This window comes from Tripterygium wilfordii, chromosome 14 (genome assembly GCF_013401445.1).
Source record: "Tripterygium wilfordii isolate XIE 37 chromosome 14, ASM1340144v1, whole genome shotgun sequence".
Lineage (NCBI taxonomy): Eukaryota > Viridiplantae > Streptophyta > Magnoliopsida > Celastrales > Celastraceae > Tripterygium > Tripterygium wilfordii.
The window spans coordinates 5571828-5590010 of NC_052245.1; the positions used below are offsets into that span (position 1 = coordinate 5571828).

General features: G+C 38.5%; 1 pseudogene; it reads right to left on the minus strand.

Moving 5' to 3' along the window:
* Nucleotides 1-6642: 6642 nt before the first annotated feature.
* On the minus strand, nucleotides 6643-8361 carry LOC120014152 (annotated as a pseudogene).
* Between the last annotated feature and the right edge of the window lie 9822 nt (nucleotides 8362-18183).

Genomic DNA, 18183 nt, shown 5'->3' on the forward strand with positions numbered 1-18183 from the left:
GGGTTGATCTTCTTGCACCATCTTCCCTAATGGATTCTTTAGAACTACAAACACAAAAAGAACCTTAAGGTCTTATAGAACGGATAATGAATGGTGAAATAACACACGAGTAGAGAATAATACGAGGACTACCATTTGGTGTTGTCCAACAATACGACACGTTTTCCCCAACACTAAAAATACCGCTACCCTTGGAAAGAAGTATTCACTCTTCCATTTATCGTGACCACTGGACAACAGCTCCAAGATAATAGGAAGACACTTTCGCTTAGATACCACCATAAACCGCCCTTTGTCAACTCGTGTTTCTTGAACGCATACAGTGACATCAGATCTTCCACGCCAAAATTTACTCCATGTTTGAAACTTAGATGTTGGACGCCCAATATAATCCTAAGGGAGTTGGGCATGAGTTGACTAAAAGTCACCCCAAACCGACATAGAACTTGTACCAACAGTGTAGGCAAAGGGAGTTGGAGACCCAACTTGAACATGACTTCGTAGAACAAAAATTCATCCTCATAACCCGTGTCTATCTGCTCATCCTTAGTAGGAGCCCTAAGCATGACCCCCTCCGGTATACGATATCTCTTCCTCAATACTTGCAAGTTTCTCCTGGTAATACGCGATTCGAGACTAAATGATTCAGGTAGGATCCTATGAGATTTATCAAGACATGCCTCCTCGACACCTTTACAAGCTATGCCCTCTTGTCCATTCCCTCCATTTGAAATGAAGAATTACTCTCTAGAGAACTGCTACCCTCAAAAACCAGACAGGTAACATGAAAATAAAGCGAAGAAACACCCCATTTATGGAAGCCGTATTTGGACAGTGAAATAATTCAGGAACCGTGTGTCTCACACAACACACTATCTCATCTCTTGCTCAAACCCTCTCTTCAAAAAATGCTTGTTCTATAAAGTGACACATGACAAGCAATCATGATCCTCTTGGAATCGACGGCCAAAAATTCTACATACCACAGACTTTATCTTCAGGCATCTCTGAACATTGTCTCATCAAGCTAACTCTATCTTATCTTCGTGTACATTTTTCCTTTATTGCATAACATGTCGTACGTAAGGAGCTTGCCGAGTCAGAAGACAATTTGGGGACTTTTGAACAACGTACTACCTTAATATGACCTACCCATAGCCTAGGCTTTAAAAAAAAATCTAGTCTTGTTTCCTACTTTGAACCCTGAAAAAGCTCTTACAACCTAAGCTATGAATGTACTATTTTGAGTCTTTGACAATACCCTTTACACTAGCTTTGTCTATCCTTTAGGTTCTGACTCATCTATCTTTTAGATTTTTAGTTCTTATCTATGTTATGAAGCTTTTCTTTTATCATAAGACATGACATATTAAAAGCCTTACATCATGTTACACGTCAAAGCCTACCAAACCAAACGTAACACTTTATCATTCAAAGTCAATGCCAACATGGTCCTATGCATACTTGTGTAGTATCACACCACTATTATCTTATTTGTTTTACATGGTGACAGATGATACTAAGAGAGATAGAAAATGAGTCTTTCCATTATTTCTTTCACTTCTATTTTTCCACCTATTAAACATATATTTAATCCGTATAATAAGTAAACATTAAATTTATTTTTTCCATTTACAATATCACTATTTGGTTCTTATACACTATCACCTAATTTTTCACATCTTATTTTTGTATTATTATTATATACACTCCTTTTACACATGATGCATTATACAAGGTAATGTTTTGTTCACATACTTCAATAGTCATCATTACAATCTGCATCTTTTGGTCAAGCGGCCAACCTTGGTCGACCGAACATTACATTGCCACCTGGCCAGGCAAACTCGCTTGGATGTCAACCATCCGGCCAGGCAATCTCTCCCGGGCGTCATTTATGGCATACACCGCCATCCAACCAGGCAAACTCGTCTGGACGTCAACCATCTGGCCAGGCAAACTCGCATGGACGTCATTTATGGTACACACCTGCCATTCGACCAGCCAATCTCGTTTGTACGTCATTTATGGTACACACTCGCTATCCAATCAGGCACGCCCGCCTAAACGTCATTTATGATTTACACCGCCATCCGGTCAAGCACGCCCGCCTGAACGTCATTTATGGTACAATTGACAACTTTTTTGGCAGACCAACACAACATTTCTATACTTTCTAACAAATTTTTTGGGAAGGGCGAATCTCATACGAACTAGTCTTGAAACTGTACTTCGTTTGACTATGAGAGTTAGGGACAAACTGTAGTGGCAAAAACTATCATGGACTAATTTCCCAGTCAATGCGTGACCCAGTCAGCACAGTTGGATGAGACGTCAGTCAACGCACAATTTGACCAATAAAGTCGAGCGAGACGAACCCAAGTCGAACAAGACTATAGATGTTCAAAAGCACATAAGCAACCCATATTCAGGCGTCCAAGCTAAGCAGTCCATACTCGGGCGTCCAAGCCCAGGTCGATCAACCACCAAGACGGTCAACCACCAAGTCGGCCAACTCAATCAGAACAAGCCTAAGGCAGCCCAGCCCATGGGCGTCTAATGTCTTCGGGCAATCATCATTGGGTGACCCAACCAAAGACATCCCACGCCATCAACTGTCGATGGACGACGTCCGAGTCGGTCAATGACCAACTTGATCAATGCCTAAGTTGACTAACGTCCAAGTCGATCAACACTATGGACAGTTGGCGAACATTGGTCATGCTCGCCTCAGGTATCAATTATCCAACTCAACTCCATTGCATATCATGCTTAGACGTGCATATTATCAATCATACAACTAAACCATGATCACTCTCTGACTTGGCCGCCCTAAGGCAACGGTCATCTGAGACCATTATTGGGTGCAGCCTCAATAAGACAAATATGACCTCTGAGCCAAGCATGCCGAGTCAGTCAGCCTGCCACCAGTACCTGACATTGAGCCGCCCGGACTTTATACAATTCCACTCATGACCAACCAAAACAAGCCACGCGTCCTAACACCCGACACCACCTTCCCACGATTATCCGTATTATATACTCTATGTCAGTCTTGGTCGCCACGTAACTCTACTATAAAAACCCCCTTCCTTCTCCAAAGGGGGCACGTGGAATTGGAGACTCATTTAGCCAAAACTGTCTTCTTCTTCAACCTTCAGCTGTCTCAGATCTCTTCACCTCGCATTCTACCCAGACCTGTCATACTTGATCACCCATATTGCTCTTTCACATCTGAGACTAGGACTTTTGGATCTTCAACTTTCGGACCTTGAGAGCATCAGACATTCACTCTCTTGTTCACTCACCCAAGGAAAGCTCAGAACTTCTTCAACCTTTCACCTCCGACCTTCAACCTCCGACCCTCAACCTTCTATCCTCCATCGTCGACCAACATCCAACATATATCTTGCATCTCTACGGCCACCTCATATGATCCCCCACCTTGCATCTCATGTTGACATTTCATACTTTACACCTTCAATGGACTCACTTGACTCTAGCATACTTACATTACTTGATATCTACATACTCACATTCATACTTCACATCTTTCATCTCTTACTTTACATCTTTTATATACTTGCTTTACTTGACTCTCTTATTACTGACTTGATCGTCAGAGGCTCTTTGGTAGGTATCCCATCGGTGCCCAAGTCCTTCGATCTCAACTTTGCTTTGTTTCTCACGATCCTGTTGTAGAAGGCCTTGAAATAAATTACGTTGACTGTTCAACAATTGTAGATTCGGGCATCTACAGCTTCCAGACAAACCTTCGGAGATTTTGCCAACTCATCACTTTGTTTTGGGATCGTGATCAATTTGCAATTCCGTGGTTAAAAGGATTTCATTATTCAAAACCAACTCTCCCTGATTTTTAACTGCGATTTCCTCATTAATTGGTTGATTGTCATCAAAAGGAATCCCACGATTAGCTGAAGAGATTTCATCAACATCCGTTACCACTTTTTGTTGGCACTAGAGTTTCACATTTGTTGCAGTCGTTACTTAGCTGATCTCTTACCATCGGACTCCGCCTTCCATCGGAATTAGTTTGCTTCCATCAGGAATCATCATTACTTCTTTCTGATTGACGTCTCTGAAAAATTGGAGCACTCATCCAACTCCTATACTCCATATCAATATCATTCCCATGTAAACGTCCCGAGAAAATATTCAGGCAACCACCTTTATCATGTAGAATGCAACCATATTTGAAACAAAACTTGGGTAAATGTTCACACAAGAACCCCGCCGTCAGGAATCTCTCTGGAATTTCGATCTTTTTACTTCTTGGAAGAGGTTTATATAAGGAGATCCAGACTCTGATACATAAAAATGGTCCCCAGATGATTTCATCTTTCTGCGTATCCACTTCAGCACACTCCCCAATAGAATTACCTATGATCCGGGCAACTCTCTCCGACATTGCAGCCAACCATAAATTATCGACTTGTATCCAAAATAATTCTGAATCAAGTAGAAACTCCTTTACCGGAATTGTACTATGCATTTCTTGAAGAACTAGGAGATGAAGATCAAAAAGCCATGGCCAACCCTCCAAAATCTTTTGCTTATCCCGCTCATTATCAAAGATTGCATACAAATTTTCTCCAAGATCTTTGAAAGTTGGATGCCGCTTTAGTCTCCATATTTCCTTCATGGTATTTGAAAGAACCGTCCCAGAAATTACTCCTTCATGATGCAAATTTCCCAATAAACTAAAAGTTCCTTGTACCGACGAAGCTTCAAGATCCTCCCTACAAAGATTTAACCCTTGCTCTTTCACTCTTGTAAGATTCAAATTTTGGCACTTCTATGTAAGATCCTCCATGAAGTTCTAGAGATTAATCTTCCTGTATGAAATAAACGTACAAGAAGACTTCACCTTAACCTTGCTAATGAAAGAGAGAAAACTCTTCCAGACAAGAGAAAAGACTTAACTGTCAGTCGCTTTACACCGGTGTAGTTGCTCTAAGGTTTTGCTTGGATTGTAAAATGAAGAGTTAAGTGGATTTAAAGGATGGGGAGTTATGGAAGGGGATTACCTTTACTCACTATTACGTGATTAGAAGATAGAGTTAATGAGAGTTGAAATGAGTAAAAAAATTAAGGATGATTTAAAAAATAATAAACAAACTTTTCTCTATCTCACAAACCCCTCAAATTGGGGGTCACAAAATGTAGATCTAGAGTTGGAGAGTTAAAGTGAGGGAAACTTCCCCCTCCTTTACCCCACTTAACTCTCTAAGCTAAAATCTAAGCATTATTCCTCCCTTTTAGCGCTTCTCACTTGTCTAAAACATCAATCCAAGCAAACCCTAAAATAGTTAGTTTCATTCCTCCGTAAATGCCTCTGCGAAGTAGAACTTTGTTGTGGCTATTTTTTGTTCTTCACATGTTTGATTAAATGCATGTAAAAGGAAAGAAACATCTCATTGACAAAGGAATGATGAAAACCATCTAAAGCAGACGGGGGGGGGGGGGGGGGGGAACCGTTTTCAGCAAACCTATTTAAGAAATTTGGATCCCGAAAAAATCATTGCCAAGGAATGATTACGAAGAAAGATGGCAAGGCGACCATGGGTGATTGAAGCGGCCAGGAAGAGCATTTGGAAGGAGTAGCTCATATGGTCGAGGTTTAGTAGTCCTTGAACTAATAAATCGGCCAACCGATTATTTAAAAGAAAATAAAAAAATTAGTATCAAATATTACTATATTAGTTCTTAATCATTATTATTAAAATAAACTTGTTAGTTTTTATTATTGTTAAATCTATTAATCTAATACATAATACAGTTATTAGTGATTTACTATTTTATCATGCAGGTTTTATACTTTTGTATTCATGTTTTGTTTTTTACTTTTATATGCAAATTTTATTTACAGATTTTAGTGTTTGTGTTGCAGTAATTCTTTTTCCAATTGCAGCAATTTTTTAATTAACCTTTTGAGGCAGATTAAGGAGAAAAAACACTAAAACAGAGTCGGTATACCTGCAACCAACCCAGAAACCGACCCAAAAAATATTTTCAGGTATACCTGTAACTGACCCGAAAAGGTCGGTTGTCAACAAACACCCGACCCATAAAGGTCAGACTGATAATAGTTTTGACATTTGGGCAATTTCGATTGGTCGGATCGATTGCATTATCGGCCGATAATCAATGTTAGCGGAAGGTGACTTCTTGTATTAATAAAATCCTCTTGTTGGAATATGTGATAGGCTGTTTTCTAATTTGCCGACTCCGTAGGGTTTCAATGAAAAGTAAACTATTCTTCTATCTAATAATTTGTTGTAGTTAAGGAAGAATCATAGTAGAAGCAAGATTCTTTCCTCAGCTGGAGTTGGAGTTTTGTTTTTCTAGCATCAGTAACAGAAACTAAGTAATTAAAGAAGCAATACATTTACTTGTAACATAAGTAAGGGAGTCTAATGCTCATTTATTTTTATGGGAAATGCCATATTATATAGTACAACTGTTGGAATTTTCCCTTATTTAGTACTGAGCAGATACAAGCCTAGAAATTAGAACAATAGTACAAGATAACTAACCATGGTCACATGGTGCATGAAAAACAACACTGGAACTAAAACAAACAATTCAATGCTTACATAAGGAAATTGTAGCTTTATGTTTTTACTGCGCAATTGTAGCATGGTAAGGAATGGGGACTACATAAAGATCATTTTTTCTTCCAACTAAAATACCAAAACTCTCCGTCATGTCCACTTCTTCTTGTTTGATGTTGTTGGGGAGCTTCCAGTCGAAATGGTAGAGTGACTTTGCAAGTGTAAGCTCAATGATCACAATTGCAAATGACATGCCAGGGCACATCCTCCTCCTAGCACGAAATGGGATAAATTCAATGTTATTTCCCTTGTAATCAATGGAACTATTGACAAATCTCTCGGGATAGAACTTCTCTGCATCAATCCAATAATTCGGATCCCTTCCAATAGCCCATACATTAAAAATTACTTGGGCTTTGACGGGTATATCATATCCAAAAATCTGACATCTCTCTCTGCAAAGTCGTGGAAGTCCAAGTGGAGCTGGAGGGTGTGACCTTAGAGTTTCCTTGATAACTAATTTCAAGAATTCTAGTTCTTCGAGTCCAGCTTCGTCTACATATCCTTTTCTATCAAAGACCTGCCTCATCTCTGCTTGAGCTTTTTCCATAGTTCTTGGATTCTTTATCAATTCTGACATAGCCCATTCTAAAGTTATAGATGTCCTGAAATATAGATTGTGTTTAATCAGCGAAAGTATTGTTTTTTCCCCTACATATTCATAAGGGAAACAAAAGGTATAAATTGATTTTCCTAGTAATTGCACAAAGGGGCATACTAGAACTGAAAGCAGTTTGTTGAGTCTAATAGTTAGCTTTGAAGGTCATTAGTGCAGTCTATTTAAGATGTTCAAATAAACATGATTTGAAAGAGATATGCTTACCAGTACAACTGCTTTGATGTTGTTTGTTTTCAAGGGGAACTAAAAGTCTCCACATTCCTGAAGATTCAAGAGAACATCTACAAAATCGTCGACAACTTCATTGCTAGAATCAATTGTTTCCTTGTTGACTTTATGTTCATTGATGAGGTTTTCAAATATCTTATCAACTTCATGATGCAGCTTCTCAAGCCGAGTCCTCACCCCGCTGATCAGATGAAACAATTTTATGGATGTAAACATATCATTCAAACTGAAACCTCCAGCAGCCTCTATTATTTCTTTTACAGGTGGTACAAATGCTCCATGCATCTCGCAACTCTTACCAATTGACACTTTTGAAGTGATTGCATATGTTAAACAAATTAACATCTCACTGAGGTTGATTTTCGCTCTGGCCTTCAAAGAAATAGATTTAATGAACTTCGATACCTCTTCCTCTCTGATGGATTGCATTGCTCAAACCCTTTTTCCGCTCAACAGCTCTATTGTGCATATTTTACGCATCTGTCTCCAGTAATCTCCATATGGTGGAAATGCAATATCTTTGAAGTTATATAACAGGATCTCTCCGGTAAGGGTATCAGGTCGAGTGGAAAAAGTAACATCATGGGTTTTCATTACTTGTTTGGCAACTTCTGGAGAAGAAACGACAATGGTGGACAATTCCCCAAGCTGAAGGTGCATAAGAGGTCCATATTTGTTGGCTAAATCTCTTAGGCGGTGATGGGGCAGAGAGCCAATGATTTGATGCATGTTTCCTATCAGTGGCAGCTTCCATGGGGAGGGAGGAGCAATAACAGAATTTGACTTCTGGTTTTGTGATTTGCTCCATATTTTTTTCAGCATTATAAATAAGAAAACAAGAAAGGTCAAGATAATTGGGAAAGGAGCTTGATTATCCATGATGAAATGGAGATGGAGGTAAAGCTGCTGTTTGTATAAAGATTTTAAACTAATTGTGGAGCAGTGGAGATGATAGAATCAAGATGCATAATAAAATCCGTTAGTGCTTTATAAGATTGGGCAATCATAACATTGGTAAGCCGATTTTTCAATGGTTTTTTAATTGCCGACCGCATAGGTATCAATGAAAAATAAACTATTCTATTATTAAATTTTTTGTACTCAATGAAGAATCATAGTACAAGCAAGATTCTTTTTTCACCAGGAGTTGGACTTTTGTTTTCTCCTAACTTCAAATAAAACAACAGGCTTTTATTAATGCGAGTCCCCTTCCACTGAGAGGGATTTCCTCACTAGCTCCAATTCGCAACTTGTAGTAATGGGGTCATGCCATTAAATTTGATTAGGAGGGAGGAATCAAACTTGGCAACCTGTACGTACAAAGAGCAGGCCAACAACAAGTCAACTATGGCTCCTTGTTCGATATATAGCACCCTTTTATTAATGTTTCAAAGGCGACATTTCTATTCTAATCTAACCAAGATCGGCTGTAGCAATTGTATGAGCGAAAAACCATCTAGGTTCATTTTACCACGTATGTCTAAAACAAGTAAGCTATTTTTAATCTCTTTTCAGTAAATAAACATCTCAGAGATAGGAAGTGTGAGTTAACCTTTACCCCAACTTCATGTCAAATGCAGAATATAACCACATTGAAGAGAATTGGGATGTGTCGCAACCGGGGTCACGACGCGGACCGGCATTTGAGGATGAAAAATGTTTAGAGTCGCCACCAATTGATTTAAGGTGCAATTGGACACCGAAAAGACCTGCGAACCAGAGAAAAGGGTACGGGGATCGATTGAGTGTGGGGAAGGTATTAGGCACCCCACAACTCCCGTTTGAAAACGGTTACCCGGATTAATCTAATGGCTATCTTATGGAAACTTGCTCTTTGCAAGGTGTAATTGTTAAAGTTTGAATTATTACTTTCAACACACTTATCAACTTATGATAGTGTTTATTTGGAGACACACTACCAACTTTTAGTAGATTTAATTTAAAACACCAACTTATGGTGTTAATGATAAAATGTCCTACCAACTTTTGGTAGGTTTAATTTTAAACACCAACTTATGGTGTTAATGATAAAATGTCCTACCAACTTTTGGTAGGTTTAATTTTAAACACCAACTTATGGTGTTAATGATAAAATGTTCTACCAACTTTTGATAGGTTTAATTTTAGATACCAACTTATGGTTTATTTAATAAAATGCCCTACCAACTTTTAGTAGGTTTAATTTTAAATACCAACTTATGACATAAATGATAAAATGACCTACAACTTTTGGTAGGTTTAATTTTAAATACCAACTTATGGCATAAATGATAAAATGACCTACCAACTTTTGGTAGGTTTAATTTTAAATACCAACTTATGGCATAAATGATAAAATGACCTACCAACTTTTGGTAGGTTTAATTTTAAATACCGACTTATGGTATAAATGATTATTTGGAAAAGTGTCATCTATCAATTTAACCTATTATTGCCAACTTATGGCAAATTCATAAATGAAATCAAATAAGGTTCATAATTCAAATAAAGGAAATCAACTTATGATTTCTTTAATTGAAATGACCTATATTCAACTTTAAGCCTATAAATTCATAATCCACACTTGTACAAATAATCCAAATAATAAATGTCGAAATTATACAAATCGACATGAATAAGATAAATTACACAATATGGGGGGGCCAAATATACACAAATTGCAATAAACCAAACAAAATCTTGAAATTGCTCAAGCCTCCATCAACTCGTCCAAATAATATCCAAGCCCGATCCCGATGGAGCCAAGCCCAATCCACGTAGCAAAATTCAACAAGAGGAAGGTCAAATAGGTATTCAAATATAATATCAAATTACTTCCATATTTAAAGATTCATATACACATATAAACATATACAATATCATACACAACCATATCATGTATGCACATATACATATATAAACACATCCACAAGCTGGTACATATACATATACAAACACAATACACTATACATATACGTGCATACACTCACTGTATATATATACACGCACAACACACACATTCACACACGATGCACACATATACACACGCCCACAGCATATATATATACGCACACACTGCACACCTATATATACATACGCTATACATATATATACACATCCATGTAAACACATATATATGCAGAGATCAATATATGCTTACACGGAATACAGGAAGCAAAATCCAAACATAGAGTCTCAAGTATAGGAGACAAAATCTCAATCACTCATTAACATATAACCAGCACAACAAACTCAAAATGGGAACCGAGACATGGATCTAAGAATATGGGTCCAGAAAATGGATCTAAGAACAAATCAGAAAAAGAACAGAATCACAATAGCATGGAGCATCGAGTACGAATGTGAATCCAGAGAAATAGGAAACAGTGCATCAAAAACACATACACAAGATAGCACCAAATCTAAACAACAACAAATGCATCTTTTAGAAGATTAAAACCAGAGGCAAAACTAGAACCCGCATCCTACTGCTCTGAAATAGAACCATAAACTCACAACAAAAGTGGAATCAAGAAAATGGTAGGGAAGTAAATCAAAGCATATGACTACCTTTTCCGATTTTGCTTCTCTCTTCTCGATCCGACGGCGGCTCTTCCCTCTTTTTCCTCTCACGGTTTTCTCCCACTTCCTCCCTCGGCTGCCTTCCTCCCCTCCTTTTTTCTTTTTTTCCGGGCTCAAAACCTCCCCCTTTCTCTCACGCCTCCCTCCTTCTTCTATTCTTCTTTTCTCCCCCCCAAAAACTTTTTTCTTCTTTCTCTTTTTCTTCTCCTTTCCCTTTTTCTTCTTTCTCTTTCTTTCTTTTCTCTTTTTCTTCTCCTTTCTCTTTTTCTTCTTTCTCTTTCTTTCTTTTCTCTTTTTCTTCTCCTTTCTCTTTTTACTTTCGGCTACTTTTTCTTATATATATATATTTTAATTTTTATATGATATATATATATATATTATTATTATTTTTTGTATTTTGTATTTTTTTTTGGCCGGACGAAAACCGGGTACTACAGCTGCCCCCCCCTTTGGATGTCTTTTATGAAATAAAAGGCAAACAAAGGCGTAGTCAACCGAGTTTCGTACGGGACTGAAATGCGCGGGATCATTGTGGCCATTCCCGGCTTGGCCAAAAGTTTGTGCAAGAAAATAAAGGGGCACGGGATCACAAGGCCATTCCCGACTTGGCCAATGTTTGTGCAAGAAAATAAAGGGGCACGGGATCACAAGGCCATTCCCGACTTGGCCAATGTTTGTGCAAGAAAATAAAGGGGCACGGGATCACAAGGCCATTCCCGGCTTGGTCAAATGTTTGTGTAAGAAAATAAAGGGGCACGGGATCACAAGGCCATTCCCGGCTTGGCCAATGTTTGTGCAAGAAAATAAAGGGGCACGGGATCACAAGGCCATTCCCGGCTTGGCCAATGTTTGTGCAGGAAAATAAAGGGGCACGGGATCACAAGGCCATTCCCGGCTTGGCCAATGTTTGTGCAGGAAAATAAAGTGCATGGGATCACTATGGCCATTCCCAGCTTGGCCGACAAAAAGAAAGTGCATGGGATCACTACAGTCATTCCCAGCTTGGCTGACAAGAAAAGAAAGTGCATGGGATCACTACAGCCATTCCCAGCTTGGCTGACAAGAAAAGAAAATGCACGGGATCACTATGGCCATTCCCGGCTTGGCCAAATGTTTTTTTTTTTTTAATCTTTGACTTTTTTTTTTTTTTTTTTTGGTGAAAAGGTGCTCGGGATCACTGTAGCCATTCCCGGCTTGGCTGAAAATTTTTGATTTTTGATTTTTTTTTATTATTGTGAAAAAGGTGCTCGGGATCATTGTAGCCATTCCCGACTTGGCTGGAAAAGATTTTTTTGATTTTTTTAAAATTTTTTTTTTATTGAGAAATAGGTGCACGGGATCACTGTAGCCATTCCCGGCTTGGCTGAAAATTTTTTATTTATGCAGTGATGATGCATGCACTGACCTATTTTGCTCAATTATGAATGTCTCATGAATGAATGGATGCATGTTTTCTCATGGTTTTGCCATCCTCCAACATGCGTACAATTACGAATTGCTAAACCAAATTTGTTTCTCTGTCAGGGTTGACTTTCTGACTCACTGAGCTTTCAATGTATCTTCTCTAATCTGATTAGTGAAGGCCTTTTTCCGTTCTGGATCCCAGCTCTTGAGCTATCTCTTTTCCTTTTCCAATGTGCATTCCCATAATCAATTCATTTTCCCTGAAATTTGCATGTTCATACGCATCTGAATTCAAAGCTACCCATTTATCTGAATTTCCTTATTCAAATCTTTTTTTTTTTTTTTTTTTTTTTTTGCACGGCTTAGGAATGTGAGCTTCTTTTTCCTGCTAACACCTGCTTCAGCTTCAGGCTTTTCACTCAGATCCTTTCCAGCTTAGGATGCCAAAATCCATCAACTTCCTATCAAAAGTATTGTCCTCATGCACTGATTATATTTCCTGTCAAAACTTTGTCAGTGATAAATTCAAAAGTACAGCCGTGCTTGTCAATTATTGAAAGCAAATGATAAATTTTTTTTGGAGTATGAAATGAGAATTGAATTGGGATGTGGGAAAGGATACAACAAGCAACAAAATTGAAGAAATGAATTTCCTCACAATTTGTTTTTTGGAGTATCAAATGAGATTTGAATTGGGATATGTAAAAGGAGACTACAAGCAACAAAATTGAAGAAATGAATTTCCTCACAATTTTTATTGAAAAGGATGGGTGGTAATAAAATATTTTAGAATGAAATATGTACAAGAAAGTAGAGAGGTCAAAGGCAAGAAGGACAAACCGAACTTCCCCAAGATGAAATATGTGATAATTCAAAGATTGTACCAAAATTGCCCTAGTTTTGGTGTGCACCCAATTAACAATAATCAAATCTGACTTGTATGAGGCTATCTCTGAACCTTCCATTTCTGCCAACAAACTTCTTCTTCTATGTAACAGACTAACACCTTAGCAAGGTAAAATATCTGATGGTATCAAGAGCACCCCAAAATCTGCCCCAGTTTTGGGTGTATGTCCAATTAACTGATCTCCAACCCTTCAATTACGAAATTAATTCTGCACTCCCACCTATGTCAACGTGAGACAAGTTAACAGCCAACTCAGGCAATACTCATCAATTCAACAGATTCGTGATCCAACCATCTTGCAGCCCAAACTAAAATGCCCATAAGGGTTTTTTTTTTTTCCACTTTAGCAGAATTCTCTTTTTCTTCTTTATCTTTTTTGTTTTTTTTTTGTTTTTTTTGTTTTTTTTTTTTTTTTTTGCCCCTAATTTTTGCCTAGAGCGCCCTTGCGGGTTTTCACTCTAGCGGGTTTTTTTATATATTCCTAATTTTGCCTAGAGTACCCTTTCGGGTTTTCACTCTGGCGGGAATTTTTTTTTTTTTTTTTTGCTACCAATAAAACTTAACAACTTCATTGAAATTATCCCGAATGTGCATTTTGAGGGGTTCAACTTCAACTAGTGCATTCTCAACCTCTTGAACAATTTTTCCAGGTTAATCATGTAATCTTCCTCTTGCTTGGAATTAGCAATCATGTCATCCACATACACTTCAATGGAGGATAAACTCTTTGGCGACAATCTGTGGACCACTATGTTCTTATCAAGTTCTGCATACCCTGATATGATCATGCAAAAACATCTTGGTTCACGCAACCACTTTATCAATCTCTTTCTATCCTTTTCTTCCAGTGCTGCATCAATTCAAACTTCTTCTTTCTGATCTTCAACTTCCGAATTAACAACCTTAGCCATTTGAATTACCTTTTCTTTTTGGTTAAACTTGTCTCAACATTTCTGACTATATCTCAGATTTATCCTCAATGTTCAAGTCAAATTCGACATTGTTAATGGGTGCCCCAAAATCTGGTTCCTTCGGTTCATCTTTTCATTATCATCAATTTCAATCCTGCCAAAATGGAATTTGCAAGATTTGGAATTTGCAAGTAATGGACAAATAAAGGCAAATAAATGTGGAATGATGAATGTAACAAAGGCATCAAAAACACGGGAATTGGGCAAATAAATGTGGGAATGATAAGTGTAACAGGGCATCAAAAACATGAGGATTGGAAATATTGAACATGCAAAAGCTGTACTAGAGAAATTTATCAAAGTAAAGTAAAGACATGCTCATTATTAAAACCCAATCAATGGTCGTGAGCTGGATCCCAGATCGTAGTGCACATGGATATTACTCTTGAAGGTTGCTGACAGAATCTGACAATTCCAAATTGGTCCAGTTACTGAGCTTAAAACCTGAAGGCCATGGCAAGGCTTAACAGCAAAGTTTTGATCATTCCCCATAATAGCAACATGGAATCCCTCCAACTACTCACATAACTCCCCAAAATTTCTAGTGTTTGGACTTCTTTATCATGTCCATGACTGCGACCAACATGTGCTCCAGCCTTTGCTGTCCATCTTCTAGTGTTTGTAGCCCCATCTCTAGCCGGGCTATCGCTGCATGCATGCGATCTGATTGTGGAGATGCTGCAATTGCTGATGAGGAATCACCAGGTGGTGATGCTGAGTGACCTTCTTGGGTCTGCTTCTTTCTAGTAGCAGTTGTTTTCAAATGGCTGATGCTCTGACGCCATGTCCTTCTTTCTAGCAAGGTGACTTGATATCCCAAAGATGCTTGAGGCTGAGGAGGTCGAATGCCTTTGAACAAAAGCAACCTTGTGATAAGCCGTGGGAAAAATAACTTCCCCGCCTTTATTGGCTTCTTCTCGACAAAATCCTTGGCTTTGAAGATCGTGGCCAGATAGATCTTCCCAATATCAAACCACTGCCCTTTATACATAGAGTATAAGACTGACAAGAATTTTCCTCGTCGTTCTTGCTCATGGCCAATAGGGCACAGATTTTTCCTGACAGCATCATCCAGCAACCACATCTTCGAAGGCAAATAAGCACGGCGTGTAGCGTTGCTGAGCCTATTCTTTTTTCCTCCACACATATCATCAACAATTTTCTGCTTTGACGCACAGATTGGTTGTTGAGATCCAATGGGCTTATCATCTACTGGTGGATATCCCAAGCAGCGACACGGATCTGCTGTCGTGAATTGAACTTTCACACCAGCTAGAATGACCTGATAAACCAGTTGATTCCTAGTCCGCTCACTTCGTGGTAGCTCGATGAGAGTGTGATAGAAGGAGCGAACGATCTGAGGATACACCAGTAAGTCATTTTCTGGATCTGGATCTACTAAAAACAGCAAGGAATGCTCCCTCAAGCAGCGTATCGCCCATTTGTTGATTGCTTCTCGCTGTACCGTTTCATCAATTCTACACTCCGGAATAATTTCAGCTTCGTTGAACAACGCAAGCCTGGATTGTAATCTTGAGGCGATGGTGCGTGAGCGTCTCGGCATAGCTCTTGATCTTTGTGAGAGAAAACACACTTTTACCACAACTAATGGAGATGAAGATGGAGACGGAGATGAAGATGGCTCAGAGAGAAAACACGCTTTTGCCAGAAATGATTGAGATGGAGATGAAGATGAAGACGAAGATGGCTCTGCATATGCGAAGACATTCGCGGTGCCTGTCACATCAGTACTTACTTTACTGTCACCTTCCACTGTTATTTTCCCCGCTTGAGGACAACTCTTTTCTTCCTTCTTTTTTTTCAACTAGATAATAATAAAAACAAAACTGTCACACTCAACTGTTCATTTCCCGCTTGAGGACAAACTTTTTTTTTTTTTTTTTTTCAACTTAAATAAAAATAAAACAGAATAATAATAAAAAAAAAAAACTTTCACACTCCCCAAGAAATTACGAATATTTGCACAATGAGGCAGGGGACATAACAGACGATCAGGATTTAATCCCAGCAGGACCTTCTAAGCTGTCTGATAAGAGATTCCAACGGTGGTGGAGAACATGGCTCTAATGGTGATGGTGGTAGTGAAGGAGAAACTGACAGCGATGGGGGCGGAGAGCTAAGAGTGGAGGATGACGGTGACGGTGATGATGAACATAGATCACAAGTCTCCGGAAGCTTTCTCTTGTTGTTGATGCATCTCTCTTGGTTTCCGTCTCTGGTCATGTAACCTTTCAAGCGCTTCACATCTGACAACTTCACTGGCTTTACAATAAAATCCTTTGCTTCTTCTCCCAAGCATCTGTTGATCGAGTCACTACGTTCTCAGATGACATGATTACCACTGGAATCTCTCTCAAGGCAGACGATCCCTTGTCATTCCAGGAATACAGTAGTCGGTGATAATCAAATCCATCTTCAAACTATCAAACCCAACAGGACAATTATTCTCCTCGTCTAATCCCAGAAACTGAAGTATTCTTATTCCACTGTCCACTGCAGTTACTTTACAGGAAGTAATCTTGAGCAACCTTTCAATGACTGGTCTATTAACAAGGTTGTCATCGACAGCCAAAACGTAAACCTCCTCAGAATCAGACATAGAATGATCCATTCCCACTTGATCAACAAGAAAATTAAGAGTCAATTTCCTCACAAACTGCCCCATTATATTTTTTTGTTTTTCATTTTCATTGTTTTAGCAATTCACAACTGTAATCTTGTACTTTAAGGATGGCAAAGACATGAGTGAATTGGTGTTTTTTTTTTCTTTTTTCTTTTTTTTTTCTTTTTTTTTTCTTTTTCATGCATGACTATGAACTTATTTAGTTTGACAAAATGCAATGACTGTGCCTACGTGAATGCATGAGAGAAGAAACCAATAATGTAAATTACAATTAAAAATGTGTAAGACAAAACATCGACGACAAATGAGTAAATCACACAAAAATAGAATATGTCATTACACGGGATAACCTAAATTTCTGGAGGTTTCGGGCATGGATCTAGGGCTTTATAAAGTGCTTGGGTAAGTTTATCTAACTATTCTGCGAGGTCCCAGATCATGTTGCTTTTAAAATCCCAACTATTGGGACAAAAGCTCCTCTCTTAACTTTTAAGAGAAGTCGATCCGGTGAGGATATCTTCCACTACCAATGCGGAGACGGAATCTCACGAGAATAGTGGTCAACCCTCTCTAATACTAAAGGTAGAGCCCAGCTGGTAGGCTACAGTGAGTGTAAATGTATGAGATGACAAATACTTTACCACAACAAAATAAATCAACATCTCTGACATATAAAGGAAACAAACAATTAATCATACAAGAAGAAGTAACCGTAGCCAATCAATTTAATCATATGGGCTTGACCCTCTTAGGTTTAAAAAACCTGGTGTCCCCAGCAGAGTCGCCAGTTGTCGCAACCGGGGTCACGACGCGGACCGGCATTTGAGGATGAAAAATGTTTAGAGTCACCACCAATTGATTTAAGGTGCAATTGGACACCGAAAAGACCTGCGAACCAGAGAAAAGGGTACGGGGATCGATTGAGTGTGGGGAAGGTATTAGGCACCCCACAACTCCCGTTTGAAAACGGTTACCCGGATTAATCTAATGGCTATCTTATGGATACTTGCTCTTTGCAAGGTGTAATTGTTAAAGTTTGAATTATTACTTTCAACACACTTATCAACTTATGATAGTGTTTATTTGGAGACACACTACCAACTTTTGGTAGATTTAATTTAAAACACCAACTTATGGTGTTAATGATAAAATGTCCTACCAACTTTTGGTAGGTTTAATTTTAAACACCAACTTATGGTGTTAATGATAAAATG